The 22796-nt window shown below is 45.5% G+C and overlaps 1 protein-coding gene across 2 annotated transcripts in view; it reads right to left on the bottom strand.

Annotated features, from left to right (window-relative positions):
* LOC140396225 (protein bicaudal D homolog 1-like) overlaps positions 1–22796 on the bottom strand; it is a 322819-nt gene that overhangs the window by 176515 nt on the left and 123508 nt on the right. The window lies entirely within an intron of this gene.

The raw sequence follows: 22796 nt of genomic DNA, 5'->3' as shown, positions 1-22796 counted from the left end.
CCAGGTTCTCTCTTGTGAAAAGGAATTTCTTCAAACCTCACTTTCGCGCTCTTGGTGATAATTTTAAATTGATGACCAAAGAAAATTGAGATGGGCGAGACAGAGAGAAAAAGAGAGAGAAAAATTAAAAGAGCAAGCAGAAGGCGTTGACTGTAACTCAATAGCACTGGGGTATTAAAGTATTTGTCCTCAAATAGTTAACCAGTGAGCGGCAGGTTGGGTATGAGATATGTACATTTTTGACTCCATGTATATCAGCCCAGCCATCATGATTAGGAAGAGTGGAACACACAAGAACACAGCAATTGCTAGACAACAAAAGGTCCATCTAGTTAGTCTCCCATCCTGATATCTGCATGATACATTTATAGTGGGCTTGTTCGGGGTGGCAGAGTGGCACAGTGGTTAGCACTGCTGCCTCACGGTGCCGAGGACCCGGGTTCGATCCTGGCCCCAGGTCACTGTCCGTGCAGAGTTTGCACATTCTCCCAGTGTCTGCGTGGATCTCACCCCCTCAACCCAAAGAGGTGCCGGGTAGGTGGATTGGCCACACTAAAATTGTAAAAAAATTGGATACTTTAAATTTATTTGAAAAAAAGATAGTGGGCTTGTTGATTAATCTTAGCAACCTGTCTAGAGCAGATCCAGAAATAACATGAGGATAAGTGCTAGTGATGAAAAATAAATTCAGCGCAAATTGATGGAATCTGCAGGAATTAATCATGGAGTGTACAGTTAATATCGCATTATCGTGGCATGGCTTCCCAACAATTTCTGTCCAATAAAACACTTCGAACCACTAACAAGAAATTTGATTCATAATTCCAGTGGGTCAAGACACTGAGAAGACCACCGGCCATGCCAAATCCACATCAATGCACAGTGGCCTGCAGAGCATGAGGACAGCAGAGGGGTGAAACGTGCGCCATAAATAAAAAGAACCATGTCATTTCAAGATAAATGACTCTGGCTCGGAGTTGGACAGTTATTTATATTCTGGCTTCAGTAGAAGTTGCTGCATTGCCAATAGTTTCCTATTATTTTTCTTGTCTAATTGCACACACACACGTCTTGAAACAGGAAGCTCTTGATGTTCACCCTAATCATCTGATGGTAGGTAGAGAACAAGTGAACCCACATTAATATATTGGATCAGTGTACGTAAGTGCACTTAAAACTGTGTCACATTTGTGGTACAGCGACACTGGACATTTTGCCTGAACCGACTTATCGTCTTCGGAGGAAACTGGAAATTGATTGTCAACAGCTGTTTTTTTTTTTTTTAATTTCATGGTTTTTATTTCTTATGTCATTGCTTGTGACAAAAGGTTACCTTCCCTTTGGGGAGGAACACAACCAGGATATGAATTTTACAGAACAGGTGTGATATTACCGAGCTACACCGGGTCACAAGCTACAGGCCAGTTAGCCGAACGTCTGTCTAAGGTAAAATGTTAGAAGCTATTGTTAAAGAAGTTATAGCAGGGCACTAATTACTGAAGGTAATTAGGCAGAGGCAACGTGATTGCGTGAAAGGGAAAGCATATTGAACCAACTTATTGAAGTTCTTTGACAAAGTAACCTGTGTTGTACATAGAGGGGAACCCGTGGATGTACTGCACTTAGATTTCCAGAAAGTATTTGATAAAATGCCACATCAAAGGTCATTGCAAAAAATAAAAGCTCATGCTGTCGGGGCTAACATGTTGGCATGGTTCGAAGATTGGCTGGCTAACAAGACGCAGAGAGTAGGCATAAATAAGTATTTTTCAGGTTGGCAAAATGTAATGAGTGGTGTGCCACAGGGATCAGTGCGTGTACCTCAGGAGTTTACACAGAGGCAGACTTACAATGAAACACACAGCACTGCAGCAAGAGGCCCAACCAATGGGGGGCCCCATACTGAGAGATGACTTTGTGTTCTGCTCTTCGGCGTAGCGAGGAGGCGGCACTGCATTAAGATAAGGGGCAGCACGGTGGCACAGTGCTTAGCATTGCTGCCTCACAGCACATGGGACTGGGTTCAATTCCGGCCTTGGGGGACTGTGTGACATATGTACGTTCTCCCTGTGTCTGTGTGGGTTTCCTCCAAATGCTCCGGTTTCCTCCCACAGACCAAAGATGTGCAGGTTCGGTGGAATGGCCATGCTAAATTGCCCCTTAGTGTCCAAAAATGTTAGGTGGGGTCACTGGGATAGGACGGGGGAGCGGGCCTAGGAACGGTGCTCTTACAGAGAGGGTCGGTGCTGACTCGATGGGCTGAATGGCCTCCTTCTGTACTGTACTGAATCGATTATTCTGTGATTCTAACATAAAATTAGGAATCTCCAGCATTCTTCACATAAACCATAATTAACAGATGATTATTTGAATTAACGTGTAGAAATAAAACCTGGGAATCATTTAACAACAGATTAGATGCTGCAACAGGAAGGTGATCTTGGGGAGGGCAATTATTCTGGAAAGAAAGTTGGATGTAGTAAAAGATTATCCCTAATCTCCAGGAGGAGTCCTCCAGGTCCAGACCTATTCCTTCTTATGTCATGTGCAACAAGCAAAATGAAATTACCCTTTTCAAAAAGATTTGTGCTGCATCAAGAAGCCTGCGTGAACTGTCGCTGGTGACTGACATGCCCATCGGTCCACATTAATAAAGGCCCTAATGGAGTAACACTGATTGATTGCCTAATGCTACAGCCATTAAGAGTATATTAGGTCCGAAATGCTGAAGGTTTAAGTCACCTTCAACAGCAATTTATAGACCGCCGATGCATCTTGGGTTTAATTTTCGTACATTAACTTGACCATCATATACAGTGTTGCCAGCACATCTGTCGCAACTATGGATCTGTCTTACACACACACGTTTCTCCGAAAACCCATTTCGCCAAGTGATTTTGCTGTTGCTGAAAGATTGGCAGATCCCAGTAAGAAGTAAACAATTGTTAACTTTTACCAAGAGAGCACTGCACCGTACACAATCCAAAGACAATGTGGAGATACGCGGTTTGAGGATTAGATGAGCAAGATTGCTTTGTTTAGTGCAGGTTTGAGACAGGAGTGACAAGGGGACATGCAGAGAATTTGTAGGTGTTTTGGGGAGGGGGGTAAATTGTCAGCTTTTATATCATGTCAATTATATATCTAAAACCAAGGCGCCGTCATTAATATGTCACGGTTGTAATTATACTTACAAAGCACCTTTAATGTCAAATTTCATGCACATAAATTTGCTCCGCTGACAGACCTGCCTATGGCTAAAAGTCTAATCAATCCGAAAGGTCGCAGAGGTCAGATAATGTGCCTCCACTAGAACATTAATTACCTCTCTACAGAGCTCCACGATAGTAACGAATATAATTTTGGAATATTTCAAAAAACCCAAACTGCTTCTGTATTGTGTGAAAATGTAACAGAAATGGAATCTCATGGGGTGTAATTACATTTCATACATAGCATTTGTATTGCTCCTGCTGTTAGAGAGAAATGTATGAGAGCGAGTGCTTTTCCTAACCTCAGGCAGTCCAAACGTGCTTCAGGGCCAACAAAGTACTCAGATCAGGCTTTTTATCTTTGATTCTTTTTAAATCGTACAACCATTTCAAATGAATGCAGAAACTGGTTGTGCAACTGCAGCCTTATAGTTTAATTAATAAAATATCATTTAAAACTCAATTCCTAGCAAGTGATGCTTTCAAATCATTAATATGGTTGGTAAAAAAGCTCAACTAATTGTACCATGTTTATGTCGCTCTTATGAAGGTTATTATTATAAAAACTTGCAAATACCCTATTAAAAATATATATTTTTTAAAAGCTCAACTACATTCAAGACTTGAGATAGGAAGTGTTATCACCTGGATTTCATTTGAGTATTCTCACCAGGTGAGAAAAAAGACTTTCATTTATATAGCATCTTTCATGACTGCTGAACGTTTCAAAGTGCTTTACAGCCAATTGAAGTATTTGTTCCCCCACAACAAGAATGTGCTACTGGCCAGGTAATCTATTTTTGTTTGGTGGTGTTGATTGACCAGGATAACTGTCTTGCTATTCTTCAAATTAGTGCCATGGGATCTTTGATGTGTTCTTGAGGGAGCAGATGGGGCCTCAGTTCCTCTTATCTGAAAGATGGCACATCCAACAGTGCAGCACTCATTCGGTATTGGAGTGTCAGCTTTCTTTTTGTGCTGTGCAAAAGAGGTAAACAAATTATAATGCAGAAAACATACTTTACTGTGGTGTTACTGTGGTGATTATCCCTTTAAGGGCAACACAGCAAAGTAAGGGCCACATGGCCTGGGAGACCAATCAGGAGTGTGGAATCACTCCATGGTGAGAAAGGCTCCTCGGCAGAGACACCCGTTAGTACGCTTCGACCCATCTAAAGGGCTGATATTGACCTGCGACGATCTCCATATGCATGTTGGTGCGGTGTTAGGCGATGGCTCTGAAAGGGTATGGGCTGGATTCTTGGGTCTTTTCAAAGAGGACAAAAGGCTGCCCTACCGATCGCTTCAGCAAGAATTCAACGATGGGAAATCATGGGGGGAGGGGAACTTTAATTGTGTGCTTGATCCAAGACGAGATAGGTCATGCCCCAAGCCCTTTATGACATCGGGGGGTGGCAAAGGAGCTGCTAGTGTTTATGGAGAATATGGGGGAGGGGGGGAAAGAGAGCACCCATGGAGATTCAGACACCCGAAGGAGAAGGCATTTTCCTTCTCTTCACATGTACACCGCGTCTATTCCCATATTTACTTCTTTATAGTGGGCAAGTTGTTACTCCCCGGGGTGGTGGGGGCGGAGTATGCGACGATTGTCATATCTGCCATGCTCCACATTATATGCATTTATGTTTGGAGGAAGGCTGCGCTCAGCGACCCCTGGGGAGGCTGGATACGGCGTTGCTCTCAAACAAGGGGCTTTGAGAGCGAATAGCTTCCAGTATTTTTTTTTAAAGAATTCAACGATGGGCATTAATTCTGTCCGCCTATGAATATACTTTCAAGCACTGACTTGGAACACATCTTAGCGGCCTACCCTTGCAAGAAAGTACCAGCTGTATGCCAGTGCCACAAGAAATCATCATGCCATTAAATGTTTTAGACACACTGTGGAGCAGATCAGGCACTGGACCAATCGCGATCCACTTCTGTCCAAAGTGAGGTCCAAAATACTTATTTAATGGATAAATCCGCCAGTTTTCGGGAAAATGAAACAATTTTTATCAGCAAGAATGAATTGAGTTGTCGGGATGGCATTATACTCTGGGAAGCAAAAGTAGTTGTTCCTGTAGCAGGCAGAGCTGCTCCTAACTGAATTACACAGTCCTCTCCCTGGCAGTGCCAAGATGAAGATGTTTAGAACAATGGAGTGCCTAAAGTGCAGAAGGCATTGAGTCTGCACCAACCCTCTGAAAGAGCACCCTACTTAGGCCCACTCCCCCACCCTATCCCCATAATCCCACCTAACCTGGATATCCCTGGACACTAAAGGGCAATTTATCCTGGCCAATCCACATAACCTGCACATCTTTGGGCTGTGGGAGGAAACCGGAGCACGTGAAGGAAACCCACAGACATGAAAGGGGAGAAAGCTCAAACTCCACAGAGTCACCCAAGCATGGAATTGAACCAAGGTCTCTGGTGTGTCTTGAGCAGCAGTGCTAACCACTGTGTCATCATGCCTGGAGAAGGTACAAACTCCATACAGTCACCCAAGGCTGGAAATGATCCCAGGTCCTTGGCACTATGCTGCATTCTGTGTGGCGTGGAGGCCTGGTATTGATGCTGATATTGAGAAGCTAGTCAAATACTGTTAATAGTGCCAACTGCAACAAAGGTTGCCTGCTACAGCCCCACTGCACATTGGGAATCCATATTGATTGTGTCGATCCATCCATGAGCACAATGTTATTGCTCATAATTGATGCAAACTCTACATGGATGGACATTTTTGAGGTGAAGTCACCTACATCAGATGCTGCCATCGAATGGTTAAGCCAATTCTTTTCAAGTCACAGATTACCTGAAGTCACGGTATCAGACAATGGAACCATATTCACCAGCACTGAGATTTCAAAATGTTACCGCTCTCAGTGGTAGTAAACACATTAGAACAGCACCTTACCACCCAGCATCAAACGGACTAGCCAAGCGAGCCATCCAAACTATCAAGTCTGGCCTAAAGAGATTGTCAGGCTATCTTGGAGACAAAATTCTGTGGAATTCTTTGTCACAGAAGGCTGTGGAGGCCAAATCACCGAGTGCCTTTTAGACAGAGATAGATAGGTTCTTGATTAATAGGGGATCAGGGGTTATGGGGAAAAGGCAAGAGAATGGAAATGAGAAAATATCAGCCATGATTGAATGGCGGAGCAGACTCGATGGGCTGAGTGGCCTAATTCTGCTCCTACATCTTTTGGTCTTATAGCAGGAGTGTATAACTGTAAAGATGCACTTTTACAGACTTCATTAGCGAACACAAAAGGTATTTATTAATAAGAATTATACAACTGCTGCATGATTGTAGCTAGCTCCCACAATGTCTCTGCCTTGGAGCCTTTTTCAGCTCTACCACACCTCGATCCATTTGTTTTCATTTCATTTTAACTGTCTTTTATCATTTCTTTCTTTCTTAATATATATTTAATTTCCCCCAATCTTATCCATCTTTCCTTCACCTTTCTCCTCTTTGCTTCCCACCCCCCCCCCCCCCCCCATACATCTACAGTTCATCCTCTGATGTTAGTTTCTCTGCTGTTTGACCTTTCACACCTTTTGTCCTCTCTGGGGACTGCCATTAGCACTCTTTCCCCTTGGTTTCTGTGGCCATTAGCACCCGGTTTCCCTGGGTTTCTGTGGCTAGGGCTCATCTTTCACTCTCACTCCACAGTATAAATATTTCCCACTTTCTCTGTCTGTTAGCTTTGACAAAGAGTCATCGGACTCGAAACGTTCGCTCTTTTCTCTCCGTACAGATGCTGCCAGACCTGCTGAGATTTTCCAGCATTTTCTCTTTCGTTTCAGATTCCAGCATCCGCAGTAATTTGCATTTATCCAGATGTTTGAAGAGATCAGTTCAGTCTATAAGAGGGTCATTCAGGAGTCTGGTAACGGCGGGGAAGAAGTTGCTTTTGAACCTGTTAGTGCGTATTCTCAGACTTTTATATCTCCTGCCCGATGGAAGAGGTTGGAAGAGAGAATAACCCGAGTGGGAGGGGTCTTTGATTATGCTGCCCGCTTACCCAAGGCAGCAGGAGGTGTAGACAGAGTTAATGGACGGGAGGCGGGTTCGCGTGATGGGCTGGGCTGTGTTCATGACTCTGTAATTCCTTACGGTCTTGTGCCGAGCAGTTGCCGTACCAGGCTGGGATGCAACCAGATGGGATGCTTTCTATGGTGCATCTGTAAAAATTGGTAAGAGTCAATGTGGACATGCAAAACTTCCTTGGTTTCCTGAGGCGGTTGTATTTTCTTGGTCGTAAAGTCGACAAGGACAGATTGTTGACAATGTGTACACTGCATGTAAACATTACAGCCCACAGCATTGTCTGGCGCAAATTTAAATTGTTTGCAGCCACAAAAACTTTCGATAATTGTGTTGAAACAAAGGGCGTGATGTAACGCGTAAAAAAAGTACCGTTTTCAGCACACACAGCAGGGTCTTTCTGGGCGCTAACGACCCCTCTATCAAACTGGACTCTGTTTTTTTTTCTTGTCTTGGTCAAGAACACCCAGTCGACGCCGCTCTTACCTCACTTCCTGAACTGATGAGTGCAGCGCAGCTCTGATCCCCACCTCGAAATCCCCACTGCGGCCCCTAGGCATCCCCCACTGCCCCAAAGTACCTCTTGGTGCATCCTCAAGGCCCCCGATGCCTCACCCTACCTCTTAAGGCCAGGGCACCCCTCCGAACCCGATCCCTGGCACTGGCAACCTGGCACCTGGGCACCGCCAGTCAGGCACTCTGGCAATGTACCTGCCTGCCTTCCAATGCCTCCCAGGGTGCCCAGGTGGAAGTGCCTGGGCGCCAAGGTGTAGCCATGGCCACTTACAAAGGATCCCAGGAAATATGGCCACCTGCAAAGGACCATGGGAAATATGGTCAACCCAGGACTCAGACACTCAGAGCTTATGTATATTGGCAACTCATAACTATTGAAACTCCCAGCTACTTTGCATTCTAATGGCCCATTTCCCCAGAACAAAAGACCTGTACTCAGGTAACAGATACAGAAATAGACTCACCGGCGCCACTCCCTTGCTCAGAGAGCCCAAAAAGCCAAGGCCAATGACCGCTCAGGACACGCCCAGCCATCAAGGCTCCCGCCCCTTTATTGGCCAAAATCGAAGGCAGTAATCAAAGCCTGTCGAATTATTGGGTCCAAATCTAAGGACCGCCCAAAAGGGCATGAAACCCCAGAAGGATAAAGAGAGACACTGCCATGTGTTCAGTCTCTTTTGGCCCTGGTGCTCGGTCTCTCTTGGCCCTGACCTACGCCTAAAACCAAGTGTAGCATCACGACCAGAAGGCAAGTTCAAGACCAACGATTGCTGCCAGGCGGATGAGCCCAGCAGAAACAAAGTCACCTCTCCAGATCCAGCCACCCAAGATCTGAAAAAAGGCCTTGTTCCTCTGCATAAAGCCGGGTGCCTGAAGTTAAGTACAGATTGTTGTAGTGTTAGGTGTAATTTAGCTTGTAGTGTTTTATGTTGCATGTCGAAGAAATTCTTGTGTGTAAATGAACTATCATTGAACTTGAACTAACTGGTTGTTTGGTCTTTGATCGATAGCCGGTAAAACCTTGTGGTGGTATCATTTGATACCTGGCGACTCTGAAAAGCAATATCATTAATAACTGTCTTATCAGTATCCAGCTAAAAAGAGCAACATTATTGGCGACATCTGACGGGACTCGACCTAGAAGTGATTTTGTCACTCCGAGAGAACCCACAACATTTTGCATTAGAAACCCAATTGAGAAAAGTGAAAGAAACCACAAGTGTAAGGCCCGTACGATCAAATCTCCAAGATTCGGAAGTGTGCATTAACTTGCATGCGTTCTAACAGGGAAATAAGGTAAACTCGTTAGATTTTGTTGCGTAAACTATCGGGAGTATTGTGAACAGGAAAATAGCCTAGGCCATACCCGCTGTTCGAATCGCCGCCTTATTCCCCTGTCCCAAATTAACGGTAGGAAAAGAGATAATAGAAGCAATGGCAGCAAAGGCAATGGAACACCTAATGAACCCGCAGGAACCCGAGGTCGCAGCGACCAGTAGAGCAGAGCAGTGCCCCATATGGAAAGAGAAATTGAGAAAGTATTTGAAGGGGCAAGGATGGCCCATTTGGTCGGGGTTTTGTTCAAATAAAGAGTCAGGTCCAGGAAGCATAGGACAAACCTGGTGGGACAACCTAACCAAGGTACATAAAAAGAACGCAGTGAAAGTTCGTAAGCCGATGGCAATCATGTCCTGTTTGGCACAATTGCGAGGCACAGAGGAAGTCGTGAGGACGCTCCGCAGACAGCTGGTTGAGAAAAAGGAGGAGAATGAGGGAAACTTTAGTGAATGGGAGAAAATTAATGAGCAACTCTGGGAACAGTTGGCAGCTAAAGATAAAGAGATGGCTGATGTCAAACGGGCACACTAATCTTGTATAGTTCACCTTAGCAGCTTTCAGACCCAGTACGATAAGGCCTACCAAGATACACAGCGCGCAGTCTTGGTGCGAGAAGAGATGGAAAAGCAGGTAGAACAGTTAAAGAAACAAGGTGCAGATTTGAAGGCAGCTTTATGACCGCTCCATAGTTCCATTACAGAAGAAAGACAGAGCACAGTAGATCACGCCAAATGTAGGCAACAAATAGCAAAGTTACAGTCACTGCTTTCAGTGCAAAACGGCTTCAGAGATAGCTTTGGACCGAATTTAGATCAGGAGAATGGCCCCAGGTGGCAAGAACTAAATGAAACCGCCCTTAGATATGTGGAGGATACAGAAAGTCAGAATAGAACCCCCCAGGACCCGAAAAGGAAAGCACCCGCACCATCAACTGCACAGGCAGCACACACCCTCATGAATCCAGTCACCACACAGCGCACGTCACAGGATCACGAGGAGCCCGGTTTCATTTACACCACCCTACTAACCATCACCCAACTGAGAGATGCCTGCGCCAAAATTGAACCATTTGAACCCACAGCCGACCCGCATAATTTCTTTGATAGAGTACGACAGCAAACAGTTATGTACGGTCTGGACAAACCGGAGGAAGTTAAGCTTATAGTCATGAGCCTTGACCCGTCCGTTAGCTCAGCTTTACCAGAACCCCAGAATGTAGGAGGAGGAAGCCTCCAGGTGATGAAGGCAGCTATTTTATACTCGATTGGATACAACAGGAGATCCCATAGAAGGTTTAAAACGATGTAGACAAAAGAAGGGTGAGCATCCGATTGCATACACAGATCGCCTTTGGATCCATTTTAAAGCGGTATTTGGGGACTTGAACCGCACAAACTTGGATAACGACAACACAACTAAATGGGCTCGTACTTTAGTCTTCCACACCACAGAAGAAGGTCAAAAAGCCTGTGTAAATTTCGACCCCGCAGACGCCACACATAATGAAGTTTGGGTTTTAAAGAGACTCTTCAGAGCTTGGGAACAATCTCTACATAGAAAGGCAGATCAGGAGAAGGCAGAAGCGAATATGAACCTAGTCAGGACTACTCAGAACCCCGCATGGGTAAATGAGGGCAGAAATGAAGGACAGCACCCCAGAGCACAGGCACCATGAGGTTGCTACAATTGTGGACAAAAGGGACATTACGCCCCCGAATGCAACTCCCCCCCAACCAGCAATCGAACGCCCCACCTAGGAACAATGTTAGGCCCATACATAGCATTAGCGCCCGATCAGATAATGCAGTGATTAATAGCACAGATTGATGGCGTTCGGACTCCCCAACCTGGGTCTGCGACACGCTCTGGGACCAATCAGGCAGACCAGTAGTCACAGGCACAGTCTGGGGACACCCAGTAGAGTTCCTTTGGGACACTGAGGGTCCCGCACCACTTTAAACTCCTCCACAATGTTTCAGCGCGACAAATTGCCCACCACAGACACCATCACTCAGTAGATTTACAGGACATGTACAGCAGGGATACATTACGGCCCCTGTAGATTTTCAAATCAGCAACATAAACACCAAGCACCCCGTTGTTTTAGTGGACTTGCCCCCAACAGCAGAGCACATTTTAGGAATCGACTTCATGAGCTCATACAACCTTTCCTTTGACCCCGTGAATAAGTGTGCATAGAAATTGGCCAGAACAGCAAGAGCCCCCGCCACGCTCACATTAGGAGACAACAAACATAGAATCTGCTCAGTAGGCGACTATTGGTTTGATCCGCAAGCCATTAGTACAGATAAGACGATTAGCGAGGTCCTAAGGAAACACAAAGCATCCTTCGCCCAGCACAAGCACGATTGTGGAACAATTCCAGGAACAGTCACAATTACAGTTCCCGATCCCAAGCCCCAGGAGCAATACGGTTTCCCACAGCAAGCCGAGGGTGAAGTTATCAATAGCTTACTAGATCAAGGAGTAATTCGGCCCGTAGCCTCAACAAACAATGTCCCAATTTGGCCCGACGGTTCATGGAGATTGACCATTGACTACCGAGAGCTCAACAAGGTCAACCCATTAGCAGCCCCCACCGTTGCCACGAGTCCAGAAACCATGCAGAAGCAGGGAGTACATGCGAAGTACTTTATTTTGCTGGACATTAGCAATGGCTTTTGGTCCATTCCCTTAGATAAGGCCTGTCAATACAAGTTTGCGTTCACATTTCATGGACAGCAGTATACGTGGACATGGCCCCCGCAAGGTTTTCACAACTCCCCCTCAATCTTTCACTGACAATTGGCCAACGGACTTGCCAAATTCTCCCGCCCCGAATGCCTTATTCAGTATATGGACGACTTACTCCTGCAGACGGACACAAAGGAAGAGCAAGTTAAGCTTCTTTCCGAATTGCTAGGTCTCGTACAATCAATTGGATGCAAAGTCAACCCGAAGAAAGCCCAGATCCTTAAAGAAAAGGTCCTTTACTTAGGTACCATTCTCACATACGGGAAAAGAGAGATCGAACAGAAACTGATTGAATCAATAGTTAAATTGCCCCTGCCCCACAATGTCACTGCACTCCGATCATTCTTAGGATTAGTTGGGTATTGTAGGAAACATATTGATGGTTTTGCCACAAAAGCAGCCCCACTTTCAGACCTCCTCAAAAAGAACACCCCCTGGGAATGGCTTCCTCAGCACACGGATACCATTGATGAATTAAAACGTGCCCTGGGCACAGCCCCCGCTTTGCAGGTACCAGACCCACACTCTCCTACGCCATAAAAGTAGCGACCACTGACCGAACCCTCTCTGCAGCACTACTACAGGAAAGACATGACCGTTTAGGATCCGTAGCCTATGCCTCACGAGTTTTGGATCCCATGGAGCAAGGATTTTCAGCCTGCGAAAGCCACTTGCTTGCAGTCTTTTGGGCAGTGCAGTATTTTGCATATATCACAGGCCTCAACCCCGTAACGATTTTAACCGAGCACACCCCAACGCAGCTATTGTTAGATGGTAGGTTAAAGGACGGTTCAGTTAGCCAGATTAGAGCAGCTCGCTGGGCACTGTTATTACAAGGAAGGGACATCACAGTTAAACGGACAAAGACCCACACATTTTTAGCAGACACCCTGCAGTATGAAGGAACCCCACGAGTGCCAGATCATTGCAGCCAAACACCACACAGGACCCTTTATTCCAAAATCACTACCCACACGAGTAGGCATCAGAACACAGAATCCCCCGACCACGGATAACTCTTTAAAAACATTTATGTAGATGGTTCCTCCACCATTGACAATGGAAAAAGAATAACAGGATGCGTTATTTATGTGGAAGACGCGCAGGGACGCGCACTAGCGGAAATATCTTAAAAATTGCCAGGCCATTTAGGATCACAAGCAGCCGAATTAGCAGCAAAAGCATATGTAGTGTGTTGTGTTATGTAATTTGGAATAACACAAGCTGCCACTTGATGCAGCTTTGAGTAAAAGATGCTCCAGACTTTGAAATTAGTTCAATGTGTTTTATTGATCTATTAGCACAGTTCTCAATGAGTTTGACTCTCTGCTAATCTAATTGTAGTAACTCAGTCTAACTGAACCAGCCTTGCTCTAAGTCATGTGCTGGGGTGTGATGCTGTGATTCACTCTGGAGATGTTGGTCTGTGGAAAGAGGCGGGGTGTGAGTGCCTCATCCCTTTTATAGTGAGATACCACCCCTGAGTGTCCTGACTGCTCATTGGTTGTGTCCTATTCTATGTGTTCATTAGCTGCATGTTTGCATATCATGACATAGTGCAGCACCCAGATTCTTTCCTGACCCCCGCAGATATATATTCGGACAGTTTGTATGTCTGCAATAGTTTGACAGAATTCCTGTTCCTGTGGGAATCTAGAGGATTCATATCCGCTGATGGTAAGCCCCTACCCTCAGCTCCATTATTGAAGTATATTCTTGAGACAGCAAAAGACCGCAAGTATGGCATAATCAAAGTCGGAAGCCATCATCGTTCCTCCCCACCCGGTAACGTAAAGGCAGACGCCTTAGCCAAGTCAGGATCACGACACGGTCACTTTTGACAACCCCCCCGAGAGTGAACCGACACACACAGTCCAGGTTTCACAGACCAATATCGAAGATTTAGCCCAGGCCCAAAAGGCAGACGACACTCTTAAGCAAGTTTTAGACGGAAACGACCCAGCCCCCTACGACAAATTCAAGGACTCACTGACAGTACAGGACAATATAATTTTAAAGAATGGAATTTATGTGGTCCCCACCCAGGACAGAAACCAGATAATTTGCCAGTGTCATGAAGGACACGGGCATCAGGGGATAGAAACCACCATTGCGCACTTAAGACCTTTGTGCTGGTGGCCCGATTTAAAAGCATGTTGAGAATTGTTTAATCTGCGCACAGAATAATCATAGAATTTGCAGTGCACAAGGAGGCCCATCGAGTCTGCACCAGCTCTTGGAAAGAGCACCCTACCCAAGGTCAACACCTCCACCCTATTCCCATAACCCAGTAACTCCACGCAACACTAAGGGCAATTTTGGACACTAAGGGCAATTTTATCATGGCCAATCCACCTAACCTGCACATCTTTGGACTGTGGGAGGAAACCGGAGCACCCGGAGGAAACCCACGCACACACGAGGAGGATGTGCAGACTCCGCACAGACAGTGACCCAAGCCAGAATCGAACCTGGGACCCTGGAGCTGTGAAGCAATTGTGCTATCCACAATGCTACCGTGCTGCCCAAATCCTGAAAGGTACTCCAGAAAAGGACAATTAAGACACACCCGACCAAATTCCACATTGCTTATCACCCCCATCCAGCGGTATTGTGGAACGTATGAATCGGACCCTGAAATCGACTATTAGGAAAATGGTGCAACAGCACAACACCACATGGGACACAGTTCTCCCATTTGCACTTATGTTTATTAGGAACACAGTATCCAGTTCCACAGGATTCTCCCCCCACACCCTCATGACCGGACGACCCATGAAAGGAACTGAATATTTATTAGGACTTGATTTGGCCAGCCCCACAGTCACCGCCCTCACCCACGAAAATGGAGTCCAACAACTCATGGAAAATATTAAAGCAGCCCAGCTCGCTGCAGCTGTCTGACTAGGCGCTCGGAAAAAGCAGAGGGAGGCCTGCTTTGATAAAACAGTCCACCCAGTATACAGCCGGTCAGAAAGTGATAGTTTCCCTGTATAGTCCCAGTTCGTTCCTCACCCCTAGATTTGCAGGACCCGACTCAATTTCGGATAAAGTGAGCCCCTCTGTGTACAAGATAACGTACCCCAATGGAAAAACAGGTTGGTTCCATATCAACCAGCTTAAAGTTTATGGAACCCAATGGAGCCACTCGCACCACGTCTCCCTAGCAATGGCAGACGATTCCCCCCCGCCCATCGACAACTTAGACCAGCACCCCCCCAGCCAGGACAGCACGTCCACGCCCACAGACCCGACCTTGTCTCCGCCCACAGGTACGCCTTTCCACCTTGAGCTTGATTCGGACGACAGCGACAGCCCCTGGAACCACGACCAGGCCATGTTTGGCCCCCTGTGCCTCATTTCACTGCCACAGCCAGAGCCACCGCCCGACAACGGAAATTTGCCCTTTGCAGCTACCGCCCCTCATGACAAACAAACCCCCATTGGCACCGCGACAACTCTTGTCGATTAGTAAGGAATGACGATTCGGATCCCACGACGGCCCACGCGGCCATGGCACAGAAACAACAGACACGGGTTTGGCAACCGGGAGATGGTGATGACTCAGAATCTGACTCCCGTTACGGTAACCCTTTCGTGACGCTTTTTGATATGGAACCCTGAGGTGTCCAGATGATGAGATAAAGGAACCGCAGGTGAATTACGGTGTCCTATTTGCTGATGGAACCTGCCCGCTTTCTTTCTTATTGCTACATGGTTTTAATTAACGTCGGCCAGTTACAAAATTTCTTGATACAGTCATGGTTACTCTTCTGATGCCATTTACTGCCCAATGACCATTAAAGGAACAAATTGTTGGATCTCATATGCTACTATTTCTTTCCGCTCATTGGGTCACCCAGGTAGGGAGTAACGGCACTAATCCCCGCCCTGCCTGAGGACCCGTAATGCATCCGGTCAGCCAAGCTCGGGTAGTGGAGCAACGGTACTGATCACCGCCCTACCCGGGGAAACCCACCCATTCTTGCCCTGCCGCAGCCCACACGCACCTCGTGCTTCGCTCACTTCAAGTAATCTGGAATGGTTCTTTACACTCCTTACTGTCCTTGGCAGGTCTTTGTTTCCCCTTATCTGCTCTTTAGTGTGATTTACAGAATGCCTTTTGACACAGCCTGTACACTTAACTCTTTACCTTCCGCGACTCTTTGGTCGCTACCCCAACTGCTATTTACATGTTTGACACACTTGGTTGTTACACATTTGCTGCTATACGTGAACTACCTCTGGACCCTGGACAGCAAATTGTCTGCCCACTCACCGCATCGACCACAAGCTGCGGGATTCCTTGCACTTAAACAGAATTTTTCTTTTGGATGTCTCGTCTCTAAAATGGTTATTTCAAAAAAAAAATGAGGGAGCCACACGTGGTGACGATTCTAATGGGTAATTGAAGTTGAAGAGGTACATGAAGGATCTGGAAAACTGGTACATGAAGGATCTGGAAAACTGACATGTCCGGGAGGAATCCAATGTACAAAGCTCTGTAACATATCGTTTTACCATGTTCATGTCTTGCTATGTGCGCTTTCTTTCTTTTTGTTAGGGGGGGGGGGTTTGTTTGTAAGGGTGAAAAATTGTGTTAAAATTCTTAATAAATATATATATTTTTTTTAAAAAAGAAGTTTAAGAGAGAAAGACAAACAAAACGAGATGATAACCAACGATAATAACAGATATTATGCTTGCACCCTCAGGAATATACGAAGAACGAAAAGACAAGATGAAGACAGGACTGATAACCTCCATTGTGATCATCGCTGGACTCCTACAACTGCGCGCATTGACAGCCTTTGTACCCCACACCACTCCGGCCCCGGACATGACCATACAATACGAGACCCCTAGCCCGGACACCACACCTCACATGAAAATAAATACTGATACCCTACATGGTGCGAAAACATTGTAAAATGGTATTTCCTCTCCTATATAGTAGAAGCCCTTGTGGTAATAGCAATACTCTGCAGTGTCGTTCAGACACGTAGACTCCGCAAATGGCGAAGGGGAGCCTCCCGCTCCCCGATATACACACTCCGAGCCCTTTCCTTGGAATCCAACAAACCCCACAAACCTTTTTCACTGACAAAATAAGAAGATTGTACTTCTTCTGTGCCTGTAATAGATTAAGTAGAGATGTGATGCTGCTATTTATTTCTTTAAAATTTTCAGAAATGTTCTCAAAAAATTCCTTTTTGATATTTGCCAGCAGCATGAGTAGCTTAGGTAATGATAGTTAGAGGTCCCCTTGTGTAAATAAGTTAAATGTGTAATGATTAAATGTTTTATAGTGGCCCCTTAGAGATTTTTAATTTATGATGTGTTGATAAAATTAGGTAAATGCTCCAAAATCATAGGACAGAGTAGTATAGAATCTGTCCTTGACCAAGGGTAACTGCACCAAGGACGGATGAGGATCAACAGTGTGATCCACCACGTTCAAAAGGACGGGATGTAGGCATCTGGGATGGCCACTTACAAAGGATCCTGGGAAATATGGCCACCTGCAAAGGACCATGGGGAATATGGTCAACCCAGGACTCAGACTCTCAAAGCTTATGTATATTGGCAACTCAGATAACTCGACGCTATCGAAACCCCCAGCTACTTTGCATTCTAATGGCCCATTTCCCCAGAACAAAAGACCTGTACTCGGGTAACAGATACAGAAACAGACTCATGGGCGCCACTCCCTTGCTCAGAGAGCCCAAAAAGTCAAGGCCAATGACCACTCAGGACACGCGCCACCATCAAGGCACCCGCCCCTTTATTGGCCAAAATCGAATCTGTAATCGAAGCCTGCCGAATTATTGGGTCCAAAGCTAAGGAGCACCTAAAAGAGCGCGAAACTCCAGAAGGATAAAGAGAGACACTGTCAGTCTCTCTTGGCCCTGACCTATGCCTAAAACCAAGTGTAGCATCATGACCAGAAGACAAGTTCAAGACCAACGATCGCTACCAGACGGATGAGCCCAGCAGAAACAAAGTCACTTCTCCAGCCACGCAAGATCAGAACAATGGCCTTGTTCCTCTCCATAAAGCCAGGTGCCTGAAGTTAAGTACAGGTTGTTGTAGTGTTAGGTGTAATTTAGCTTGTAGTGTTTTATGTTGCATGTCAAAGTAATTCTTGTGTGTAAATGAACTCTCATTGAACTTGAACTAACTGGTTGTTTGGTCTTTGATCGATATCCGGTAAAACCTTGTGGTGGCATCATTTGATACCTGGCGACACGGTAGCATTGTGGATAGCACAATTGCTTCACAGCTCCAGGGTCCCAGGTTCGATTCCGGCTTGGGTCACTGTCTGTGCGGAGTCTGCACATCCTCCCCGTGTGTGCGTGGGTTTCCTCCGGGTGCTCCGGTTTTCTCCCACAGTCCAAAGATGTGCAGGTTAGGTGGATTGGCCGTGATAAATTGCCCTTAGTGTCCAAAATTGCCCTTAGTGTTGGTGGGGTTACTGGGTTATGGGGATAGGGTGGAGGTGTTGACCTTGGGTAGGGTGCTCTTTCCAAGAGCTGGTGCAGTCTCGATGGGCCGAATGGCCTCCTTCTGCACTGTAAATTCTATAAGATTGCGAAATGAGACAGGGCTCCATTAACTGCACAGGGCAGACAGCAGCTAGAGTGACTGGAATGATGGATTTTGCTGAAAGTGCTCCACAGACCTTGACTGGAAAGCTAGTTCAACAAAAGCTGTCGAAAACTCAATGAGTTGCAGCCCAGTGGGTCTTGGAAATATTCAGCAAAGACGGCAAGCTGCCACCAACTTGCAAAAGCTTTCCATATACAGAATGTGAAACTATAGAAAACTGAGAACCAGGCAAGGAGAAGATAAAACATTTCATTTATAACCAGAATGAACACAGCCATAAATAGACACTCTCAAGGATTAGCTTCATAACTTCTGTTGCCAAATTTGGGGCCCCACCGAAAATCCTCTTCCCCTATCCCTGTTACTCTGCTGGAACATTTTATTTTACTTATTTACATGTGAAACTTTGGCTGCAACCAAAATGGAAAAATTGAGCAGATGCTCGTGGGGTGAACCAGTTGCTATATCTGTTCGCTAAATATTGTGGTCCATTAAGCGACTAATGCCCGTCTACAAAAAGAGGAGCACTGGAGCTATTTTGCACTGTATTAAACCACAAAGAGATATGGCACGTCGACTAAAAGATAAATCAGATTTTCCTCCTTTACTTCTCCATTGGCTGCCTCTTCTTTCAAATCTTTGCATTGGTCTTCATTTAGTCCCTCAGTTTGCACAAGATGATCTCTTTAATTACTCCAGACTTCTTTTAAGTACCTTTTTATTATTTACCAGTTGATAAAAAAAACTTCTGAATTCTCTTTTATGTTCACTACTCTTCAATTCTCATACACTATTTCGCTCTGAATATTCACTTTTTAAAAGAACTTCTCTTCAATTTCTACATTCAGTTTGGCATTACAAACCTTATATCAATCATAAGCCTTCTTTTAATTTCTAGTTCTTCAGTCACTCTGGAAATTCTAGCTTTGGATGCCTTTGATTTTGCCCCTCGTGGGAATGAGTCGATCCTGTATCTGTACCACCTCATTGTTTAATAACTCTTTGCAGATCGATTTTTATTCCAACCACCTGGGGTAGGTCCCTGTTTATACACTAAAATTAGCCCTCCTCTACTTAACAGTTTTTAGGCTCAATTGGTCTTTCTCCTTTCCATAACTATTCTAAACCTGACGATATTATGGCCTGTGTTCCCCAAAGGTAAAGTTGTCCATAGGCTGCTTTCCCCTTTGAAGGGAAGTGTAGGAGATTGTAGTCGGGCAGCATGGTTGGCATGGGCTTGGAGGGCCGAAGAGCCTGTTCCTGTGCTATACTTTTCTTTGTTCGTTGTTCTTTGTTCATTGTTTAATTACCCTTTGCAGACCAATTTTTGCTCACTTGCATCTTTCTTCAATTAGCCTGCAGATCTGTTCCTCTATGTCCTTCCCACTATTTGGTGACCCATAGTACACACAAGGTAGTGTAGTAGCTCCTCCATTGTCCATTACGTTGAGAATCAATACTCTTCTCAATGGATTAGAAACACTAATGATCAAACCTCTTCTGGTTCAGTGGCTCAATCAAAAAAATATCGCAGAGGTACCTCAGCATGACCATGAGCTACGACTAAGCTGCAATTTCTGACATTCATTACAACCCATCCCCAAAATTAAGAACATATTGATTTTTGAAGATTAACAGAAAATATATTTTTGAATAATCGGAAGTTAGCACTTGTGAGCAAAAGTGTCCAGGGTGCTCTCACCCGGCAGAAAGCCTTTCTTCCTCAGGAACTGCACAATAACCCATAAAAAGGTTACTGAGTGCAGCTTTAATCTGAGGTGCAGTTTAATGAAATGAATGAGTCAGGGAAACATGTAAGGACTTAATCTAAAAGGGAGAGTAAACCATGCATTAAGTGTCTTTATAGGATGCAGGAGTGAACAACAAGCATTTATACAGTCATCACATAAAGGCACATACATTTTCACTGCTTGCACTTCACAAGATAAAAGAAAAGGATAGATTGGACCTGCAGTTAAGAAAAACGATTCCCGGTCTTCGCAGTGATGATTTATTCCGAAATGTTTAGGGCTGCCACGGTAGCACAGTGGTTGGCACAGTTGCTTCACAGCACCAGAGTCCCAGGTTCGATTCCCGGTTTGGGTCACTGTCTGTGCGGAGTCTGCGTTGTGTCTGCGTGGGTTTCCTCCGGGTGCTCCGGTTTCTTCCCACAAGTCCCGAAAGACGTGCTGTTAGGTAATTTGGACATTCTGAATTCTCCCTCCGTGTACCCGAACAGGCGCCGGAATGTGGAGACGCGGGGCTTTTCACAGTAACTTCATTGCAGTGTTAATGTAAGCCTACTTGTGACAATAATAAAGATTATTGTATAGGGGTGATAATAAAAGGGTGATTTTCAAAGGGTTGAGGACAGTGCCAGTAGACCAGCAAAGATTAACTGCAGTAAGTAGGAAGTCAAAAGAGATCATCGGCATTGTCAATGGCTGGGTCACACAAACGGGGGTGCGTTTCATTGAGATGAATTTGTGTGTGTGTGTGTTGGGGAGGAGGTGTTAGGAACATGGGGGGTGTAATTATAGGGTGAGCTGGAACTAGAACCGGGGCAGGGATGAAGAATTGCTATTCCGTGAATAAACTGCAGAAGATGAGTTGATCGGAGAAGCCAGAGAGCAGAATTGATCATGGTATTTAAAATCAAGAAATTGTTTTCTGTGGCTGAAGATTTTCCCTCAACAAATTGCTCCTGGTTATCCTTCATTGGTTCATGTTTTTTCAAGCAGCTGTTTAATTTCTCCTGGATTATTCTTTCCAAAAACCTCCCCACCACCATTTTTGAACTGTCTGGCCTGCAATTGCCAGCTTCATCTTGCACACCATTTTTCAACAAGCGTTGCAATGTACCAGACTTCTGGCACCACTCCTGTATCGGAGGAGGATTGGAAGATTGTGGCCAGCACCTCAGACATTCCCCCCCTTGCTCCTCTCAGCAATGTAGGATGTATCCCTTCCAGACTGGGTAACATATTTGCTCCAAATACAGCTTACCTCCTCTTTAATCTGACTTTATCTGACCCAGTATCCCAGCAATAAGCTGTGGCAAAATCATCATAAGTACTCATTTATTGCCTCGGTTATATCTCCTTGTTCCAAGAAGAGATCTCCGCCGTGAGCCCTGCTCAACCCCAAATGCTTCTCACTTTATTGTTACTATGGCTATAGAAGGCCTCTGGATTCTGTTCTGAGTTAGCTGCTAAGTTACATACCTTAGCCCTTCTTCGTTTTTCTTTTTTTTAATATATGCAACCTTACTCTCCCTTGTTTATCAAGCTGAGGATATTTGTTATTTGCAATGCCCCTTTCTGCATCATCCTATGCTCAGACAGCTAGGAACTCAGGCTTCGGCTGGCTTCCTTTAACCGCTTTCCTGGATTCAGGAATTCACTGCTGGCACCATACTGTACCCGAAATGATTGGACAAGCCTGCTATACTTGAACCATGCCCTTTTTAAAGGACGCCCATTGCCCCACTTCATTTCCGCCTGCTAGCCTTCGACTCAAATTACCCAGGCCAGATTCCTCCTCAAATTTATACAAATGTACGAATTAAGAGCAGCAGTAGGCCATTTAGCCCCTTGACCCTGTTCTGCCATTCTATAAGATCATGGCTGATCGGATTGTAGCTTTAACCCCACTTTCTTTCCTACTCCTTATACCCTTCGACTCCTTGTCAATAAATAATCTATTTAATGTGGACCTCCGGTGGTGGCCATGGAGTGAGTGGTCACACATGTGGCGACTCCCGCTCAAGGTGGATTTTTTTCGGTCTTTCCCCATCTATATGGAGTTTTCTTTTTGAGGGCAAAAGGTGTGCGAGTGCCCACGGAAGGTGCCTCGCTGGAGACTGAGTTGGAGATGGTGTTGGATAGCCAGAAGAGGCCTAGAGAGCAATTGGAGGACCCTGATCACCGCTCCAGGGTATGAGATGGGGGTGGTGGGGGAGAAGAGGCTTGCTGACATGGGTGCGGCACAGTTAGGAAGGGAGAGCTGCTGATCTGACCAATTACTGCTCTATCAGTTTACTCTTGATAATCAGTAAAGTGTTGGATGGAGTCATCAACAGAGTTAATAAGCGGTACTTGCGAAGCAATAACCTGCTCACTGACGCTCAGTTTAGATTCTGCCGGCGTCACTCAACTCCTGTCCTCATTATAGCCTTGGTGTAAAGCACTGGCAATAGAGCTGAACTCCAGAGGTGAGGGAGAGTGGCTGCGCTAGACAGCAAGGCCAATTGTCCACTCGTTGGAATCATACCTAGCACAAAAGATGATGGTTGTGGTTGTTAGAGG

Source organism: Scyliorhinus torazame, chromosome 19, assembly GCF_047496885.1.
Source record: "Scyliorhinus torazame isolate Kashiwa2021f chromosome 19, sScyTor2.1, whole genome shotgun sequence".
Classification (NCBI taxonomy): Eukaryota; Metazoa; Chordata; class Chondrichthyes; order Carcharhiniformes; family Scyliorhinidae; genus Scyliorhinus; species Scyliorhinus torazame.
This window is presented reverse-complemented; position numbering and strand designations above follow the sequence as displayed.